The sequence below is a fragment of the Excalfactoria chinensis genome, chromosome 3, assembly GCF_039878825.1.
Source record: "Excalfactoria chinensis isolate bCotChi1 chromosome 3, bCotChi1.hap2, whole genome shotgun sequence".
In the NCBI taxonomy this organism is placed as follows: Eukaryota; Metazoa; Chordata; class Aves; order Galliformes; family Phasianidae; genus Excalfactoria; species Excalfactoria chinensis.
In genome coordinates, this window is record NC_092827.1 from 6,628,204 (window position 1) to 6,649,043 (window position 20,840).

Genomic DNA, 20,840 nt, shown 5'->3' on the forward strand with positions numbered 1-20,840 from the left:
GCTCTGTGCTACTAATCACAAACACGGGTAGAAGGAGTTCTTTTCTTCTGGTTAGGGATAAGTGCAAGGAACAGAAAAAGACGTGATGGGGGAAAGCATTTACTTACACATTTTTCTGGAAGTCATCATATAAAAAACCTAACAGTGATCGCTGCATTTATCAATCCACAACAAGGAAAGTGGGAAAAAGAAACCTCCCTGGCAAGTGCCACAACATCTTACAGCTGGTAGTTTCAGAGTGATAAATATAATGCTGGTCTCAGACTGCTACAAGGATTTAGAGGTAGCTGTAAAACACCAAGTGCAGTTAACAGTTGGTGTTGGGTCTGGTGTTAGGATTACAAAGCTCTGCTAATCACAAAAAAATGTAAAAAGATTAAAGGAGAGGGGGTTGCTTGAAGGCCTTTAAGAGCATGTTGGTGTTGAAATTCACTGTGGGATTAAAATTCCTCACATTGAAAAAAAAAAGGAATTAAAAAAAAAAGAGGGTGGGGGGGCGATAGATCATAAAGGCAGCAGGCAGTTTCACTTTCACTGTCCAGAACCCATTCCCAAGGATTAGAGATTTATGATTGGAAATGAAAAACTTATGCCATGGCTTACTGTGAAGGATCTAGGAGGGTTTTAGTGAGGAGAAGCAAGCATTTGTATTCTGAGACTTAGGAATTAACTACACTACTAAAACCTATTAAAACAGTGGGCTTTGGGAAAGAGATTTCGCTTACCAAAAACCTGCCTGAAGACAGCGGAGTAGCAGCTTTTGAAAGGTACTGTAACACAAATCATGATGGCATCCGGTATCTGCATCCTTCCAATGGGAAGAATAAAGTGCCACCTTCATTTCCTAGCTCCCAGATGTTTTAGATTTACCTGCGTGATCTACTTATACTGCTACTTATCAAGGACAAGTTAACCTCCCCATATAAAATATTCAAATTGGAGTAAGAGAAACCCCCTGCCCCCAGAAGGATAAAGTAATAATAAAAAATCCAGCTTCCTAAAACTTCAACGTAAGTGTCCTTTAAAGCCCAGATTTGAATTTTGGATGTTTTTTTTGTGTGTGTGCGTGTGGTTTTTTTTTAAACAAGCTACTGTAGGCAATACAGACCACAGCATCACACGGTACGATTCCCTGCCACACTGTTCATCGCTGTCACCCTCAGCCACCACCACCCTGATCAGGTGGGTGATGGGCAGGTTGTACACCGATGGACAGCCAACAACTGCTTAGCACTGAGACCAACTCAAACTTGTTTCCCCCCTAAGCAGTGTTGCAAATATATCCAAAGATTCAGAACAAAAATCTACTGTAGCCATGTGACAAATGTTTTCTTAACAGGTTGCCCAGAGAAGCTGTGGATGCCCCATCCCTGCTTGTGATCAAGACCAGGTTGAAAGGTTGGGTGGCAACCCTGCCCATGGCAGAGGAGTTGGAACTGGAGTTCAAATGCTGACTCAAACCAACTTTTTTTTTTCACTCATTAATTTACCTTCTATAAATCTGAACATTGCTGTTCAGGTGCTTAGGGAATAGCTTGGGATAAGACTGTTTCATCACGTTCATCTCACACTCCTTTCAGCCAAGTGCTCCTGGAGCATGTCTGGATTTTCAGAATCCATAAGATTCTACTTTCCTTCTGTTCCCCTCAAACGAGTATTTCTTCCAGATGCCTGTAGCAGAAGCAGAAATCACCATCTTGCAAGAGTTATAAAACACTCATATTAAATAATAGAGGTGAAAGCACTGTGTACGATTCCTGCAGAAGGCTTTTCAGAAGAACAGACAAATTTATTCACTGCATTATGGAACAGTTTGAGAAAACAAGATCATACAATGTACAGTGCCTCTATTTAAATTGTTTCATTTCTATTCATGAGTGCACTGATTAGATACGCTGAAAATATCATCAGTAAGGAATAAATAATTCTGCCAAATTAATAGCTGTTGATTTCTTTTTACCTGAAAATGTAAGTAGCATCTCATTCACGCCAGACAAAGCCCCTATAATTTGGATACACCAATCTTGTTGGTTCAAGTCTACAAAGCACACCCAGACAGGTATTCATCTGCATTTCCTTAATAATAAACAACTTCTTTCAAAATGCCAAGCTGTTTAGTGAGTTAAGATTAGCTAATACATGCTCTGCTTGGAGAGGTTTAGGAACCAACGAGGTTGGTTTTTGTATCTCTTGTCTTCTCCAAACAGTAGGTTGAGAGAAACAAATTGCTCCAAATACGGAGCTTGGTGTAGAAACCCTATGTTAGGGAATAGAGGCAAACCTGCTGCATCAGACAGAATTGATCTCAAGCTCACCAAATGCTCTTTATTTAATAACATCTTTCTGCCTCAGAAATAAACCAGCCAGAAGCAATCACCGCTAGCAACATTAGATAATGGGAGCTATTAACCAGCCCCATAATGAGGGCTCTCCAGTACCTCACTCCCAGTGTTTTTCTGGGGTAACATGGGGAAGGGTAGATATGTGTAAATGGAGCAGAATGTATTATTTACCACGAGAATCACACTAATATTTTGCATGTTTAAAAAAAACAACAGAGAGACTAAAGATGCAGCTAATGTGCTTTAAAATAAAACACTGCAGAATGATGAATGCGGCGTATATGTTGGGCTTACGAACCTACCAGAAGCGTTCCGTGCTTGTGAGAAATCCATCTAGTTTTGAACTGACAATGAATTACTCTCCTAGAAATCAAATGTAATTGCTTTAACGTTTCAAAAAAAAAATCTAAATGCACAGCCGAGTACCTTCGGAGCACCCAGTTTGCAAAGCAGCCAAGTGCTACACCTCCGAGAGCTCCTGTTAGCTCCTGCAGGCGGGATGGATGAAGGAAACGCTGAGTGGAAGTGCAGCGTGACACTTATTAGCAAAACAGGAGTCATTTGATGGAGGAAAAAAAAACAACCCGCAAAATAATCTGACAGAATCTCAGTTCTCAGCAACAGATTTTGGAAGCCTATTTGCACATAAATTGGAAGAAAACAATTCTTGCATTAGAAACTGATGAAGACGAAACAATGTATCCTCAATCCTAACACATTTGGAATTATTTCCTTTGATTCAAAGCTGATAATCCTGTAACAGGCAGTAACTAAACAGTAGCTTATCAGACTTGCTCTGCGTGTCAAAGAGACTGAACAGCCAGATCCTGTTTTGGGGACACTCTAATATCAGAGAATAACTGGATTTACTGCTAAACTCACACCTTTGTTTTTGCCATCTGAAACGGCTGCAGCACGCAGTGCATTTGGCTGTGTTTTAAGCATTAGCAGCATAAATATCCCCTTGTGTACCGTATACTTCACCACTTCTTGCTTCCCATAAATCACGCCTAGAACCAATCATCTTTTTGTGTTAGACATTAATGGCAACTCCATTATTCAAATCCAGCCTGTGCAGCTTTGCCTTTCACGGAGACGTATGGCAGCTCACAAGCAGGCTCACGGCTGAGCAAGGAGCCATTCCCATCTGCCCAGGGTCTCTTCCTACGCCTCCATCGCCAGCAGAGATGAGGTATTCTGCACCTTTCCATTCGTCGGTGCAGAAGGCTTTTTAAAAACTTCTATGAGGTGTAAACACACGAAATAATCGGGAAGGCATTTTTTCGCTCTTGCAAGAACGGCGGCTTTGTGCCGTTGTAAACATCGTCTACGTGTTTTAGCTCAATATCTCTGCTTACCAGTACACGTTCTTCACCGCATTACAATTAGGTGCATAGGCAAAGAGATCTTTGGTGTCATTAAGTCAAATTCCTCTACAAACACACAGAGATTTTATGGACTGCTGTCTTTTCTGCTTGCTGCTGTATTCCCACATTCGGTGTAGAACACAGTAACAGTTGCAGGTACCTGCCCCTGTTTACAGTACCCACCAAGAACGATTCCAAAACCAAATAAAACAACTCGGCTATGATTTAAGCAGCAGAAACTGTTCTCCCACGAGGTTTCTTTTTTTCTCTCCTCTTTCCCTCATCTCTCAGTTCAGGAGGATAGGGAACATGAAAACTAAATGGATTTATGCTTAAATAATTCATCTTTTCAGGCACATCAAACCAAGTACTAAAGTTCATCCACGGGGCTAGCAGCATTTAGCTGATTCCAGTGGTATTTTAAGCAGGGTTCTGGAGAGCCAGTTGCAAAAGGTTGGGAGGAAATGCCGAACAGATGTGTTGCTGTGCAGTTCAGGACCACGTGCTGTAACCCTACCTAGTCCTATTGAGGACGTCTGATGAGGACATGGCACCAGCTGTGCCCAACACCACTGCGTTTCGCAGACCCCGTCCTGCACAAGAGATGCTTTGTGAGCAGGGTGAGCTTTGGCACATCCAGGGAAGCCTCAGAATTACAAACACCAAGCATTGCTTTCCTGCCAAGTGGTAGCACAATATGTGGCAACATGAAGCATCTTTAGGAGAGCAGCTCCCATAGGGCACACACCTGAGCTCACTGACTTGAGCCTGGGAGCCAAGTTGCCTTACAGCCAGGTCCTGTGGGGGTTGGAACTAAAGTGATGGTAGCAACTTGCCTCCTCTTTAAGCACAGGAGGAAAACCAGAAGGTTTTCTTTTGTATATTTCCAAACATCCTTTGAAGGAATGATGATGGGTTTACTAATGCAGGAAATCTAGTGATACTGCTCTGTAACCTTTGCTACGCTTGCACTTGAAGTCATGTTTATTGTGCTAAGTAAACTGTACCACATTCTTGCAGATAAAGAGGAAAATAAATAAATCTGTTTTGCTTTTTGCTTTCTTTTTATTCCCTTGAAACCCAGGAACCACAATCTCCAATTCCTACTATTAACTGCTTGCTTTAACAACACAAGAGGTCTCTCTCCTGCACATGGCTATCAATGTGCTAGAAGAGTCTGCAAAATAGAGTGAGGGAAACAGGGCTTTCCCACAACCGAGATCTGTTCCTATGATTTATACCAAGAACCTACTGTTGTCCAGACTAAATCAGACAAAGCAGTAAAGAAAAGAAATTAGATTTCTGGCAAGAGTTTCTGTAACATTGCTTGGCGCGTGTCGGAAATGACTGGTTAAAGTAAAGAAAACATTTTGCCACATGGAAAACTTTAAGTGGGTTAGTAACCTGGTACTGTACCAGAGATGAATTTTTCCAGTCAGGTTTATATCTTCAGATTCACTGAAGTGGAGATTTATTGCAGCAAAGACAGAGAAAACCACTGGAGGAATGTGCTGGAAGTGGAGCGGGACAAAAGGAAAACAAACAGAGAAAATACAATATTCTTGGATTTGCAGTGGCTTAACTGAAATGCCTTTGTGTTTCCAGTCTAAATTAACATGGCTCACAGTAATAATATCTAAATCACACACAAAAAAAAACCAACAAAAACCACAAGATTTGGTAAAATGTTTTTCAGTGTATGTTTTGGGCAAATTTCATTAGAAATAGCTTGAAATGCCTTTAAGAAGTATCGTCATGAAGAGACGTTTATTTCTTGTGGTATAATTTGAGACCTTCAGCAGAAAGCAATGTCACCACAAGCAGCGATGATGATGGCTTCAAGCCACTGCTTATGCAGTAGAAGACCTCTTTAAATCAAACATGTTTAAAAACGTCCTTGCTCTAACTTGCGTGTACTGGGCAGCCCATCACAAATTTATGTCCTCACGCTTTGTAGAGTAATGATGTTCATATACCCACATAAGCTGTCTGTGAGCAACACAGACTCTTCCACTTGGCTAATCTTCCCACATAAAAGTTAAGTGCCTCATAGTCCTTGTGTGTGAAAGCCACTCTAAACCAAAACTGACAACTTTCTGTCTGTAACATATGCATATCAACACATGCAGGACAAGAAAACGTGCTTTAATTGATTCTGACCAACCACCATTAAAAAACAGCAGCAACAAGAACCTAAAAACACTACGAACCACCAGACCTCAGTCTACCATCATAAAAAAAATAAAATAAAATAAAATGCTTACAGTAATTCCTATTGAATTTAAAGTCCTGACCTTGGGAGATGTGGAGAGCAGCATTCATTTCCTTGCTTCAAGAAGCAGACCCTGTAACCCTTTTTTCCAAGTTTTATACTGAAATTGTTCTTACCCCAGCCAAGCTGACAGCGTTGCTGTGGAGAAGCTTGCTTCCAGGGGAAGTGGAATGTAAAAACAAAGTTGCTCTGACCTTAACAATAATCCTGTTTGCATATTACAATATATTTTCCTACCGTAACAAGGCAAAGTCCCTTGTGTTCCGGTCAGAAAAAGTCATCTTCCAGTAAAAGCACACTGTGATCAATAACATTTTCTTAATATATTATATTATCTCTCACTAAAACACTTTTTCATTTGGCATTTCAGGCTGCCTAGTAGGGGAAATTCATGACAAAACTCAAGATGGCAAATGAGATACTGCAAATTAATTCCATCTTTTCGTTCGTGAACATTTGACAAGGCTGTGTCGTCTGACTTCAGCAGAAGCTTTCTCAGCTTTCAAATATACATGAAACAGAAGAATCTGCTCCACTACCATATACCACTCTTCACTTCAGCCTGCATAATTTTGTGTTGAAATATGCCGTAGATTAAACAGCAAACTTTGAGACCAGAATTGGTAGGGCTTAATTTAAATATTAGTTTAGAAAAATAGACTCAGAAGTCCACAATAGCAATTGTGAAATTATATTTTAAAGTTACAGCCCAGAGACTAGCAGAGTGCAGGAATCCTCCATAGCTGAATCTGTTTTGCCACTGAGCCATCTGCAATCGGGTCCTGAAAAAGACTATGCAATGAAAACACCAATTTGGTGCTGGCAGTTTTAAGAGAGCTGTGACATGATGGGCATTACCGTAGAGGAATCAACTTTTTACAGGGGTAGATGGGACAACAGGGAGTGGTTTTCAGGTCAAGGAGGGAAGGTTTAGATTGGATGTCCAGGGGAAGTTCTTCACAGAGGGAGCGTTGAGGTGCTGGAACAGCTGCCCAGAGAAGTTGTGAATGACCTGTCTATGGAGGTGTTCAAGACCAGGTTGAATGGGGCCCTCAGCAGCCTGATCTAGTAGCAGATCTGGAGGTTGGTGGTCCTGCCTGCAGCAGGGGAGTTGGAACTTGATGATCTTTGGGGTTCCTTCAATCCAAGCCATGTTACAATTATATGATTCTACAAAGTACTTCTCTACTTGTGGGTCTGAAATTGCTTTTGCCATGAGGAGTAGCAGCTCTATTCCCCTCTCATAGTTTACATCCCACAGGTTGATGTGAAGACTCAGTGGCACAGCTAGAGGCAGAGCCCATGTTCCTGCCCTCCTTGTGGCAGCCCATTATCACCTGAGCAACAGCAGCTGTAGATGCAACTGAATTAAGGAAAGTAGTCAGTGTTCAGCTTGGTCCAAGGAGGCACGATCCTGCAAAAAGACCTTGGGTGCATGTAGGATATTATCAATAGGATGGTTTAAACACACCTGATCTCTGTAGGATTAGGTGCAGAAACACTGCCTGCATTAGTATTTCAGCATAAGGAATAAGAGGCAGATGACTGTTGAATACTCACGCTGTAGAAATGCTCTGGATATCAATCCTGTAACAGAAACATGCAAAGTCTGTACCCACACACTGCAGAATTTACCAACTAATAGCCCAATTAAAGAGGTACTTCAGTATGCGCCTTGCTTTAAGCTCACAGGGCAGCCTCGATGACTAACCACATTCAATTTCTTTAAGTCAAGATCCAAACTGAAAACAATATTAAAAAAAAAAGTGAGGAAAAACGGATGGAAATGCAATTTGCATCCACAAATCCCAGCACCTCATCAGGTCTGAACCATGCAAAGGGCGACAGAACACATCTACCTCTAAGAAGTCATTCATTAAGGATCAACGTCTTGTTTAATTGCGGAAGACGTGTGCAGGAGTGATGCACGGAACTCAGCTGTTGGAGCAGATCCAAGAAGTAGTCAGATACATTTGTGAGAAAAGGGGATAAAAATGAGATTGGCATTGATAAGCAAGAACACAGGTGACATTACTGCAAACCGGGTGGGAGGAACGAAACAATGAAGATTTTGAAGGTGAGAACGAAGTTTGGGATATAGTTTTTAATTATTATTATTTTAAAGCAAAAATAATATAGAGAGTAAGCCTTCATGCAAATGAGCACTTATCAAATAGCCTTTCCAGGTGAGTAATTTCTTTCACGATTAATAAAATCTGCAATCTGAGCAACAATGTTCTGATGACTTTTTGCCATTCGCAATTATCGCTCATCCTGGCATCAAAAACTCATTATTATTAGAGCTGACAGAAAAATATTTAACTACTTCTAGGAAAGGACTTAATTTTTTTAAAAGAATCGCAAGTTTCTCAAGCTTTGTTTCTACTTCTCAGTCTGGGAAGTGAAAAATGAGGGAGCCCTAGCAACCCTCACGTAGATCTCCTTCAGTTTCCAACAGGTGATGTGAATAAAAGCAGCTAATTTACATGGTAACACAACACACTACAAAAGTATACTTTGGTTTAAAAGCAGCCTACTAAGAGCATGGAGTTAACATATCCCTGTATAACTATGGGCGTGTGTTTTATACTATAAACATACGTATTTTTGCCCTTTTTATAGCAGTTTTCTCCCAAGGAGCTAAAAGCATTTAACAGTTACTGTAGAACTAACAGCACTCTTGTGGATAAGAATATATAATCACTATTTTAATGGCATGGAAGCTGAGGCACAAAGGTGGATGTGGCAGAACAAAAACAATACCAAACTCCAAGCTCTGTGAGTAAATTCCAGCCTACCTGGCATACATCATCTATAGGCAGATAGGAACAGAGATATTTTCACCAGTGCCTATAGAGATGTTAGCATTAACACTGCCTATGCCCCCCTCCACACTGCACCCTGACAGAGCAGCTAAATCAGAGCCGCACTAGAAAGAACAGTCCAATATAGATGCTAAATGGATTCAAACAAACGTAGACAAAAAAAGATTTCCCTATGCACATCTGCTTGACAAATAAAACATTTGAACCCTTTATAAAGAGGTCTCTCAGATCTCCCACTTTCAGCGATGTGGTAGTCGATCAGTGGAAGGAGATGCAGCAGGCATGAGTTGTAATAAGGGAAAATCTAATTAGATATGAAGAAGGAAAAATCAGTGAGTGCTTCACCAGTCAGCACAGTCTGCCCACGAAGGCTGTTGAGTCTCCATCCTCAGGGATACTCAGGACTCGCCTGGACACAATCATAGCACTGAAGAACCTGCTCCACTCTGCAGCTGGTCTGTTTTGAGCAGGTTGACCACAATGACCTCCTGAGGTCCTTCCCTAACTAAGTTACTGTATGAATATCATACAGATACAAGTGCGGTTATTCCTAGGTTTCCTTGCTTCGTCCCAAAGCTTATCAGAAATTCATACAAGAAGTATGACCCTGGACTTCCATGAGTAACAACTTCTTCATTCAGCTTGCTCTCTTCTGAAAAGAGGGGAATGGAAGAGACTGCAATCTTTTCTTTAGCCCACCTAAAGCTACAAAGAATGAAAAGCAAAACACAATCAAGCACCTAAACGCGTGTGGTCGTTAGAGGTCTTGGTTTGAGTTTACATACCTTCCTGACCCTCGTTCCTTGTAAGAAACACTCAGAAAAGCAATCAAGTTGCTGTGCTGAGAGACCCGCTGTTGTTAAAAAAAACTGCATCATGATAACAGCTCTCAACTTCTTCCTTTCATTTCGGATTCCTCTCCCCTCCTCCCCCCACATTTTCATATGAGGTGCTGCATATGGTGAAAGCCAATTTAGTCTGAGCCAGAAACAACAGAGGTTAAATACTTCCCCAGTTAGAACACAGAGACTGCAACAGTATGTGATTGTCAAGCTATACAGGGCTATGGCCAACATACATAAATACGTTCTACTCTCTTCAGAAGAATAAGCAAGTTAAAATGTTTGAAGGGGGGGCAGCTAAGCTGGGAATATCCTCAAATGGGTGAGACAGACAAGCATGCTACTCCTACGGGCAGCTCATTTCTAGAAACAAAGTCCACCCAAGAATCCAAGGCACTTTTGAACAACTTCTTGACCCACAGCAGAAGCCTTGATGAAGTAGCCTGGACACAGTGGGCATCTCATTTCCAACTACGTGTGTCAACTATTTGTGTTAATCAGCTCCATTAAAGAGAAAAGAGTTGTTGGTTGGTTAGTTTTGTTGTTTGACCTTCCCCTTCCAAGCAGATCACAGAAATGATATCAGAAATATCCACAGAAATACCATAATTTGATACAGTAATAGTACAATAAGCTGATATTCAGGCTAAGACTATACTCAGCATTTTATACTGATTTGAACTGTGCAATGCTGCAACGTATCAAGCCAGATTTGCTAGACGTTCCCCACCACAGAAAGTGAATTAAACTGTCACTCATCACCATAAGACTTGCTCTAGTGTAAGTACTTCTTCATCAGTTGGACAACCTTGCACTGAATTAAAAGCAAAATGCTATGTTGCAAGTTAAAATCTTCATCCACTTTCCCATATGTTATTTTTTTTTTCTCTCTACTTTTCTCTTACCTATTTTCCACTCCACTGTTTTCCCCCAGTTCAGTATGTTTAACCCTCTGTACTCCACGCCACCTGCCCAATGCTTTCTTTTCTTCCCCTTCTCAGCAGATTTAAAGAAAGGAGCTTGTTTTTGAGCTCCCTGGCTACACTTGAGAATTATGGTCTGAGCATCGAAGTTCTGATGTCCTCCTGATCCTTTCTGTTGACCATTTATAAATGAACAAGGCAGCAAAGCCTGCTGGAGTACAGCTCCCTTCCCCAAGGCCCATCTGTTCAGTGTGTCAAGGCAAAGCTGAGACAGAATCATTTGAGTTGGAAGGGGACCATAAAAGGTCATCTAGTCCAACTCCCCTGCAATGAACAAGGGCACAACACATACACCCCATGAAAGCACAGGGAAGAATGACACCGTATTCATTGTGAGGGATACTAAAAAAAAAAGTTATTTAGAGAACATTTGATTTTACTACAACTGTGAGACAATTACAGCTGTTGGTACATTCACTTTTACAGCATTACACACAAATGCCAGAACAAAGAAGGAATATAAAATAAAAACCTTATTCAAAATTCAGGCTCAACTTCAAGTAACAATTTCATTTTTCTATTATTATATACACTATTTATGATACTGTACTGGTAGCACAGAGAAAGAGATTAAATAAACTTCCCTACACATACTTATACACACTCAAGCATACACACAATTTCCTGTTTTACCATGAACAAACTAATGATAGGAATTAAGAAGCATTTTTAAATTACCAAAGCTGCACTGAAATCTGTAAGCTAGTTGCTCAGGGAAATACACTTTATAAACAGTCTTCATGGGTGTACTACAAACCTATTTATGGGAAGAGGCTGCCAGAAAGGTTATGATCCAGATGTGCTGAGGATGCTGAGGTGTTCAGTAAGGAACATCAAGAGGGAACAGCAAGCACTGTAAGTAACAACTGTTGTGTCGTGTGCAAGAAAGATTAAACAGGTTAAAATTAGGGAAGAAAAAAAGGAAAGAGGACTTGGTGGCCTTGACACAAATAGAAAGTGCACACCTCCTGGGCTGTGTTAGCAAGAAGATAGCCAGCAAGTCCAAGGGCTGGCCCCACACATCCATGTAGCACTTGTGAGCGCTCCAGGATAGGTGAAGGGTATTAGTGGCTGAAGCACAAAGTGTGAAGGAAGGGAGAGAGATCACACTGTGGTTTCCATTTCCCAGTGGAACAGTGCAGAGAGTGAGCCTATTCTTGAAAGTATGGAGAGATACAAGAAAGGAGGAGCTGCAACAATGAACATTCTGATGAGAGATGAGGGGAACATCCTTCATGAGATAGGAACATAGGAACAGGGGCCAGAAGAAATGCTGAAATCTCCATCCTTGGAAATATTCAAAGCTCAAATGCGTGCAGCCTGGAGCAACCTGGGGGACACTGCTCTGAGCAGGAGGTCAGACTGGACAATATCCAGAGGCACTTTCAGCCTGAATTAACCAATTGTTCTAAATATCTGGTTGGGAGAAGCCAGAATGTGATCAAAGGATGCCAAGACCTGCTGTCATAAAGCATCAAGGGTCAGGCTTAGCTCTGTGAGGAGAAACACACAAAGAAGATTGGGAAAATAAGCTAGGAAGGGGGTACGATGAGTACAGCAGCAGGCTGAAAGAGAAGGCAGCAACAGAGGATCAACACTGTAAGGAAGAACAAAAATAGAAAACCCAAATCTACATCCACCAAGCTACACTCTCCCCTAACAGCCCAAAGGTAAAAAGTCCTAAGGGAGTCGCTCAGTGATGAAGTCAATATTTACGTTTCCACTTTGATGTGCGTAATAGAACTGAGTAGGAGAGGAAATCAGTTCTCCTATTTGAAAAACTAAGCAACCTTTAATCTGCCTTTTTTTTTTTTTTTTAATCTACACACACAATTTTGCAAACTTCACTGGTATTTATAACAGTGTTTATATAATAAAGAATGCTTCATTTGTAACACAAACACACAAGTACATTTTGTAGCTTAAAACTCCGAGCGATCACTGCACTCAGAGTGGCTTACAGCTCTCTGCAGTTCTGTAGGATATAAACCTCTCAGCCTGTGGAGATGAACTCTACTCCCTCTTGCAGCCACACAACCCAATGCATATACCCTTGATCAGGTTTATAGCGCCAGCATTCAGCCTCCTACTTTCTTTTTCTAGCGTGACACAGTTGCACATGCTCTGACAGGGATTTGCTGCAGTCACTGAATGCGTAACCCAAACTACATTCATGTAAGATGGATAAAAGGAAAATTAAAACGCAGAAAAGAACAGATAACTGCACACTTACCCTATGATATCCAGACTGTGTATCGAAATCAGCCTCAGGTGTAATAGTCAGTAAACAGGACAGCAAATCCTTGCATTTAGCAGGAGGTTTCTGGGAAGCCAGATTACCTAGGAAGAGAAGAGGAGAATTACGTTAATACACAACGATGAAGTCACCTAGGCTCTTTAAGAATAGCCTTTAAATGAGCGAGAGGAGAAGAAAAAAGAAACAGCTGCAGGATGGGAGATGGTACATGCCACCATGATCGGCATGGAGAATTTAATCCTCCGAAGGTGACAGAAATCTGCTATGAAGCGTGGGGAGTTCGGTGCTGCTGGATTCTTAGGGTTTAGTAAAGAGCATCTAATACCCGTGATAACACAGTGTTAACCCTCTAATCAAGGACATGGAGGAGAGCAGAAAGAGCACGATTTTTTGCTTAATTAGTTGCTATCAAAGAGAGGACAAGTTCAAGCACTCAGAAGAATGAGGCGATACAAGACTATCTAAAAGTTTAATAGCGTTCCAAGTCGTCGGTAACGTGGGGTTTGCCCATGAAGTAAAAATAATCCCAAGAGATAAATTTAAAGAAATATATCTCATTTTAGTGCCCAGAGTAAAATGACTATTCATTAAAGCAAAGCAGTTTTATACCTACGTTCTCCATCTCAGATCTAATATGTATGGGAGTAATCTCCATGACGGGAAGTGGAATGTAATCCTGCAAGAATGAAGTGCTGTCATTATCTGCAAATCAATACAATTTTTATTTATTTATTTATTTTTAAGTGGGCATAACTACCTATTGATTTCACGTTTTTAGAACTGGAGTTTCTGGCTCTACGAAGAAGATTCTTACAATGATGAGAGATATAGATGAATAAATGAGCTGATATAAGCTGATTTTAAGTCTGAATTGTTCGAGGGGAGTTCACTGTAATCAGGATTTCATAGAATCACAGAATCATAGAATGGCCTGGGTTGAAAAGGACCACAATGCTCATCCAGTTTCAACCCCCTGCTATGTGCACGGTTGCCAACCAGCAGACCAGGCTGCCCAGAGCCACATCCAGCCTGGCCTTGAATGCCTGCAGGGATGGGGCATCCACAGCCTCCTGGGGCAACCTGTTCCAGTGCGTCACCATCCTATGGATGAAAAACTTCCTCCTGATATACAACCCAAACCTCCCCTGTCTCAGTTTAAAACCATTCCGAAGAAACCAAAGTGTTTGTCTTTCGAAACCTCAGCTTAAGCTTCTTTTGTTTGACACAAACATAATGTTTTGTGTATTTGAAACACTACACATTTTGCGTTGGTAGAGCAATACTTCACTAACCCTACCTCCAAGCTGTTGGAAGTTTATCATGCAAAACCTCTTAGAGGACACCTCCTTATCCTGCAAGTACATTATTACAGAGTATTTGTATGACTCTTGCTATGTTCAAATAGCCCGACCAAAAAAATAAAGATATTAAGCCATTCCCCTGTGAAAGACCAAACCTGGCTGAGCACTGAGAAGCTTATGGTTCAGGAGAAGGACACTGAAGAGTGACACAACACATCCAAGGTCACTCTGAGGGTCTGTGAAGCCCTGAGTTCCACTGGGCCATGATAAATTTCTTCAGAAGAGTTTAATAGAACTGGTAGATGCTTATATAATTCTGTAAATGAAGCATAAAGCAACTTTGGCTTGATGAGCTGATCAAATAGCTCATGTTGTAATGAATGACCTGTAATACCTGTAATGAGAGCTGACTGCAGTGCATGATGTACCATTACAAAGAGAAGGAAAACAGATAAAAGTTTAAAGTGGGGCATGCTGACATCCCTAAAGAAATCTCTAAAAGCAAACAGACAAAATCATTTACAATTTTTAGTCCTCGTTTCACGCAGAAAAAGCAGATCCTTTCTCAAGCAGTAGCCAGCTGCAAGGTTAGTCTCTCAAAAATGCAAAGCACGATAATACAAACAAGGAAAGGAATGGGAAGGCACACAAAAAGAAGTGTCTAGACTGCATTATCCCCATCATTCCTGTCTTTTCTGTCATACAGAGCTGCATTCTCCTCGTTAGCTGCTTTGTTTACAGGGTTAGACTCATTTTAGAGTTTAGGCTTTCCAAATAGTTGGTCTATTCATTTATATAATGCTGCTCAAACACATTGTTGAGACATTTCAACGGAGTATTTCTGACTTTCACGACATGCTTAAAGAATTCTGCATGAACTGCTTGAAAAAGCTCCAACAAAAATAGCAGCTTTTTTTTGTTTGTTTGGTTGGGTTGGTTTGGTTTCCTGTTTTTCAGAAAAAAAAAACCCACTGTTTTCATGGAGAAGTTTATGGAACGGACAGAAAGAAACTCAAGGGAGTAATTACTCCTTTGCGGAGTGAATCACCACATCACAGTTACCCCATCCTCTTCAAGGGCAACACTGGGCCATGGCAGCACGGAATATCTCCCTCGGGAAACATCCTCTTCCCAAAGCCATCTCAGGACTTGTTCAAGAGCAAGCACAGACTTTGCAGAACTGAAGAACCACCTTTGACAGCAAAACATGAAATGAAATGGGTTTGTGATGAGGAAGAGGACTAGTCTGATACACCAATGGCAGTTTTACATGAAGGAAATCTTTTTCTTTCCTACCTCAAAAGTGAAAGCCACGAGGAACATCTACAAAGCGTGACTATAGAATCTAGATGGCAGTGCCATAGGGAAAAGCGAAACAGACCTCACAGCAGGATACGGGATGTTAGAAGAAAGGCTCAGAAGGAAAATGGAGCAAGAGAGGGAATAATCCGTCACCATGAAAATGGTACACAAAGACGGGCTTAGGTTCAAAATCTGTTTCCTTACTCCTGAACACGCAGTCCCAAAGAGGAGTCAAAATTATTACTCGGGACAACACAAAGAAAGGATTAATAGTCTTTACTGTTTAACATGCATTATTTATTTACTAGGCTTCAGGTGGCTTCTCTACCCTGCTTTAGAAAAGCTTGGCTGATCATAGGACAGGATTCTGATCTTATCAAAACTTAAAAGCAGTTCAAAGTGAGGGGGAGAGAGAAGAACAACACCTGTCAGTCAGCTCGGAACCACTAACACGAACAGTGAAAGTAGAAGAGGCAGACATACACTAAGGAGCTTTAAACATCTACACCAAGAGGTGCTCTCTCTTGTTTGCCAGCTTTGAAGATAAAGCCTCACTTCCCCGTATCAATATTTCATGAAGCGGAAGGCTTCCTTACAAAGGCCTACAGCAGCAGCCCAATTTATCCATTAGCAGCCTGACAACCTCAGAATGGACAAATCATATATCCTATGTAGCACCTAGGCTTCTGAATTAAAATGACCAGAGGTAGCCTGTTGGAAACCAGACATCTGCTCCAAATACTCCATCACTGTAGCAACTTTCATGATGTCAGCAGCTCCTTTAGGGCAGAGCTACCAGGAGGCTACATGGTATACGAACTGGTGTGAACTCACCCACCTTGACAGAAGCTTCTTTATGATCGAATGTAATGATCAGAGATGCCTTAGGTAAGAAGAAGACCTAGGTAACGAAAAGCAAGTTTGGATCTTTCGTAGAAAGAAACTGTACCACTGGCCCCATCCTCTTGACTCCCACCTATTAGATGGTTTCAAGTGTTGATAAGATCCTCCTTAGTCTTCTCCTCTCCAAGCTGAACAGTCCCAGGGCTCTCAGCCTTTCCTCACAAGGGAGATGCCCAGGCCCCTTATCTTTTTTTGCAGCCTTCCACAAGATTGTCTCTTACAAGATCCCTTTCTTTCCTGAACTGAAAAGAACTGGACCCACTACTCCGGATGTAACCTCACCAGGGCCAAGTACAGGGGGAGGTGGCTGACCTTCTGGCTCATACCACTGGAGGCAGTTAAGGAAAGTCTATTACTGCACTGGTTGGCCTGGCTTATTATCCAGTTGGCTTCAACGGTGCCATTTTGGACCCCACTCCCCAAGCTCTTCAGTTTAAAGCCTGTCTCATTGCACTTGAGCTTTAAGAAGTGAATTATAAGTTTCCAAATGCCAAAGACAGAATGACTTTGCCTTACATTAAAACAGTTTTCTTATGCAGCAAAACTGTCTTTCGAAGCTTTGCTGTTACAGATGCTCTGTAAAGGGCAATAGAGCAGACCAGCTTATCTACCAAGAGCTGCATAAGGTGTGAGAAGTGTACAGATTTAAACAACATCCTCACAATACAAAGCAAACAGCAACATTCACCAACTCAATACTGTAATGAAAGGAAACTTGGAAAAAATCAAAGTGCCTTCCTGGGGCAAATAAGAGATCTGCCTTACTCTGTGAGGCATCTATAGAACTGGGAAAATAAGAAAGCAAGCAGGAGAGCATTAGCAAGCACTTGTCTACCAGGATACGACTGCCATAAGCATGTCAAACAGCTTCCAAAATACAGGGAAAAGCAGAGCGAAAGGCAAAATCTTCAGAGCAAAGTCAGAGGTTTTGAGCAAGAATGTTTTCCTTGTTGAAGCAGTGGGCTTCTTGGTGCAGAAAGACTAAGAGTAAAGAAAATAGATGGAAGCTGGTCTCTGGGTTTGTTTATTCTGCATTATGCAAAGCTCTGAAAAGTGCAGCCCAAGAACCCCACGGGTCTGATTCTGAGCTCCTCGATGCAAAGCACACAGCATCCATCTCAGCAATGATGCCATGCACCACTTGCCTTCCACATCTTTCTCACAGCTGGAAAAGTATTTGGAAAGCAAGAAGGATACAATGGATCCAAAGGAAAGCTATGAAGATAATCAAAAGACTAGAGCACCTATTGTATGAAGAAAGGTTGAAGGAGTTGGCCTTCGCTTGGACAAGGCTCCAGGCAGACTTCACTGCATTGTTCCACTTCTTGAAGGGTGCTTACAAGCAGGAGGGGGATCAACTTTTTACATGGTTTGACAGTGATAGAACAAAAGGGAATGTCTTAAAACTATAAGAGGGGAGTGCTAGATTAGATGTGAAGAGACATCTTTTACTCAGAGGGTGGTGAGGTGCTTGCAAAAGCTGCCCAGCGAGGTTGCATGTGCCCCATCTCTGGAATCACTCTAAGATAGGTTGGATGGGATCCTGAGCAGCGTGATCTGATGGTCTGCAACTCTGCCCATGGCAGGGGGATTGAAGCTAAATGGTCTTTAAGATTCCCTCCCATCTTAGCCATTGGGTGATTCTATGAAAACCAAGGTCATGGAGACTGTTATTTTAGGTTAATTAATCAGAAACGTTTTCATGTAAAAATGTTCTACAAAAGGCTGCCCCTGCACACAAGCTATAGAACAACTGGGAAGCAGGAAGTGCTTTAAAAATGCCCTTTACAGGCTGCCTTGCCCTGCAAACATCCTCCCCCACGCCAAATGCTACAGTGTGGGGCGGCAGGCAATGAAAGGGAAAAAAGATCTGGGGGAAGCACAAGTGGAGCACGCTCTCTGCAAATTAGAAAGGAGAGCAAATCTGGGGAAAAAAAAGAAAGACACCAATATAAACACAAGGCGGGTTGCACGGTTTCGTAAGCAGTAAAAGGAGGGTTCTTGTCAGCATTATATCTGGCAAATCAAAAATCAGTCATCTCACTAAGCAATAATTCCAGTTGGCAAGTACCTGCAGGCACAGAGTGAGGGATGGGCTGATGCACCCAATGCTCTCAGTGCTGCATGGGCTGGGGTCCAACAGCTGTGCTATGCCACTGTCTCTGGTGTATCTACCTGTTCCAGCTCTACCACTGGAAATCTCCAGAGTGCCAGCCATCACCTGCTGTTATAACGCTGCCAGACCCTAAGAAAGTGATCTGCAAAGGGAACAACCAAAGACGCCATAAGAAGCTAGGTAGGTTCTGCAACTGAGCACGGATACAGCCAAGTGTTGCAGGCTGTAATAGAAGCAAAAAGTAATATTTATTTAGAGCCAAAACTGAAAGATACATATATATCCAAAGCCCCACTTGATTTCGTCATCCTTACAGGGAAAGGTAACAGCTCTGTACAGTGATGCTATTGTGTACGTTGACCCTAATCTATTAGATATTAAAGAATATACAGAATTCTCTTCTTCCGCACCAGCCAACTACTAACTAAAACACTGAGAAGTCTGGAGACTGCAAGCCGAGAGGATCCTGAGGTGCTTGGAAAAAGCCTTGGCAATGCTGTCATTTATCACTATTGCCTGAAAGAATGTATGCAATAGCCACCGAGTTGTCACCCAAGAAGGATGACCAGAGCAGAGAATGCTACACGTGCCTAATGTGCAAGTTATTTATATCAATACTTTAATGGCACCATCACTTCATTTACTGTCTAGCAACTCTGGGATCGAAATTATATAATCCTAAGATTACTTGCTATGTTTTCCTTCTCTTAAATTTCTTGCAATTGCACTCAACTGTTTGAAGGAAGGCCGGGAACTATTAACATCTCGTCATCAAAGATTTAAACAGACTGACAGTAACCCTGAGGTTCTGCAGTGCAACACTTCTTCAAGTGCCTCCAAAACTAGAACGCTGACCTCTGCTTCAGCAAAGAGTTCACTTGGGTTAAGGGAAAGAGAACACTTAGCTCAGTACCCCTCTTTGCCTTTAAGAGCAAGAATTAACTCCTCCTATGACACTGAGTAGCTTTTGAGAAAACATTTGTGCTTTAGAACTGACTGTTCAGTTTGAATTCCTGCATGGCTAATCACTTCTTTAAAGGGAAGTACGCATCAATAATATTCATGGGGAGCTTCATAAGAGCTTGGCAAACATTTCTGACAAAACAAAAAAACTCAAACAGAAGGATTACTCATAAATGCTACATCAACATCTCTTTTGACAGGCATCTGGATTATGCTGCTCTTTAAAAGGGAAAAACAAAGATGTCACTTCGAAGTTTAAATGGAAACAGTGAAATACGCTATTAAAAATATCAGATCATAAACAAAGTTATTTTTGCAAACTGAAACAAAATGAGCAATTACAGCAAACTTTGCCAAGATACTTTACAGACATTCAATCTTCTTTTTTTTTTTTTTTTTCCCCAAAAATCCTTTAAAACTCTGCAAGATACACGAAGATCACAGTTCATTAACACCGACAAATCCATACACACAATCAGACATTCAGCATCAGCAGCCTATCACGTCCCATCTTTTTCTTCGGATGCCCTTGAGCTGATGCTTTAGGTTAAAGTATGCACCAGCCTACCTGAACAAAACTGCTAAAGAATCACAGAATTATGGAAGTGCTCAAGCTAGAAAAGACCTTCAAGATCACCAAATCCAACTGCAACCTACTCATACTACCCTCACTAACAACCCTCTGCTAAACCATGTCCCTGAGCACCACATCCAAATGGTTTTTAAACACATCCAGGGACGGTGACTCAACCACTTCCCTGGGCAGTCCATTCCAGAGCTTAACAACCCTTTCTGTAAAGAAGTTTTTCCTGATATCCAACCTAAATTTACCCTGGCACGACTTGAGGCCATCTCCCCTCATCCTGTCACCTGTTACCAGTGAGAAGAGACCAACCCTGCTCTCGCTGTGAGCACCTTTCAAACACTGACAGAGAGCAATAAGGTCTCCCCTCAGCCTCCTTTTCCCCAGACTAAGCAGCCCCAGTTCCTTCAGCTGCCCAGGAATATGCAGACAGATACTTTAGGAACCCATCTTCTAAGAATTTATTTCACTTTCCTTCTCCTGAGCCATGTTAAACACAGAATTACATTATCCAGGCAGCATTAATTTATGTGGTATTCTGTAGCAAGGCTTACAAGCAGATGAATGATGATGCAAATAGGAATTTCTTACTCATTCTAAGTTTATTTAATTTTTATTCCCCGGGAAAAGCTCAAGGAAAGGTGCTGAGACGTGTAGAGTTCAAAAGAGATATGCGAAATATTCACATGTTAAAAGACTGCTGAACAGACCGCTTATTCAAATGAATGCTGAGTTCTAATGCATCTGCAATGTGTAGTTCAAAATTGTTCACCTGAATAGTGAG

At 41.6% G+C, this 20,840-nt stretch overlaps 1 protein-coding gene across 3 annotated transcripts in view; it reads right to left on the minus strand.

Annotated features, from left to right (window-relative positions):
* Positions 1-20,840, minus strand: part of KLHL29 (kelch like family member 29) — a 397,903-nt gene that overhangs the window by 316,054 nt on the left and 61,009 nt on the right. For all 3 annotated transcript variants that reach the window (XM_072333528.1, XM_072333526.1, XM_072333527.1), the window contains exon 2: positions 12,865-12,971. The gene's annotated coding sequence lies outside the window, so the exon portion shown is untranslated. The remainder of the gene's footprint in view (positions 1-12,864; positions 12,972-20,840) is intronic.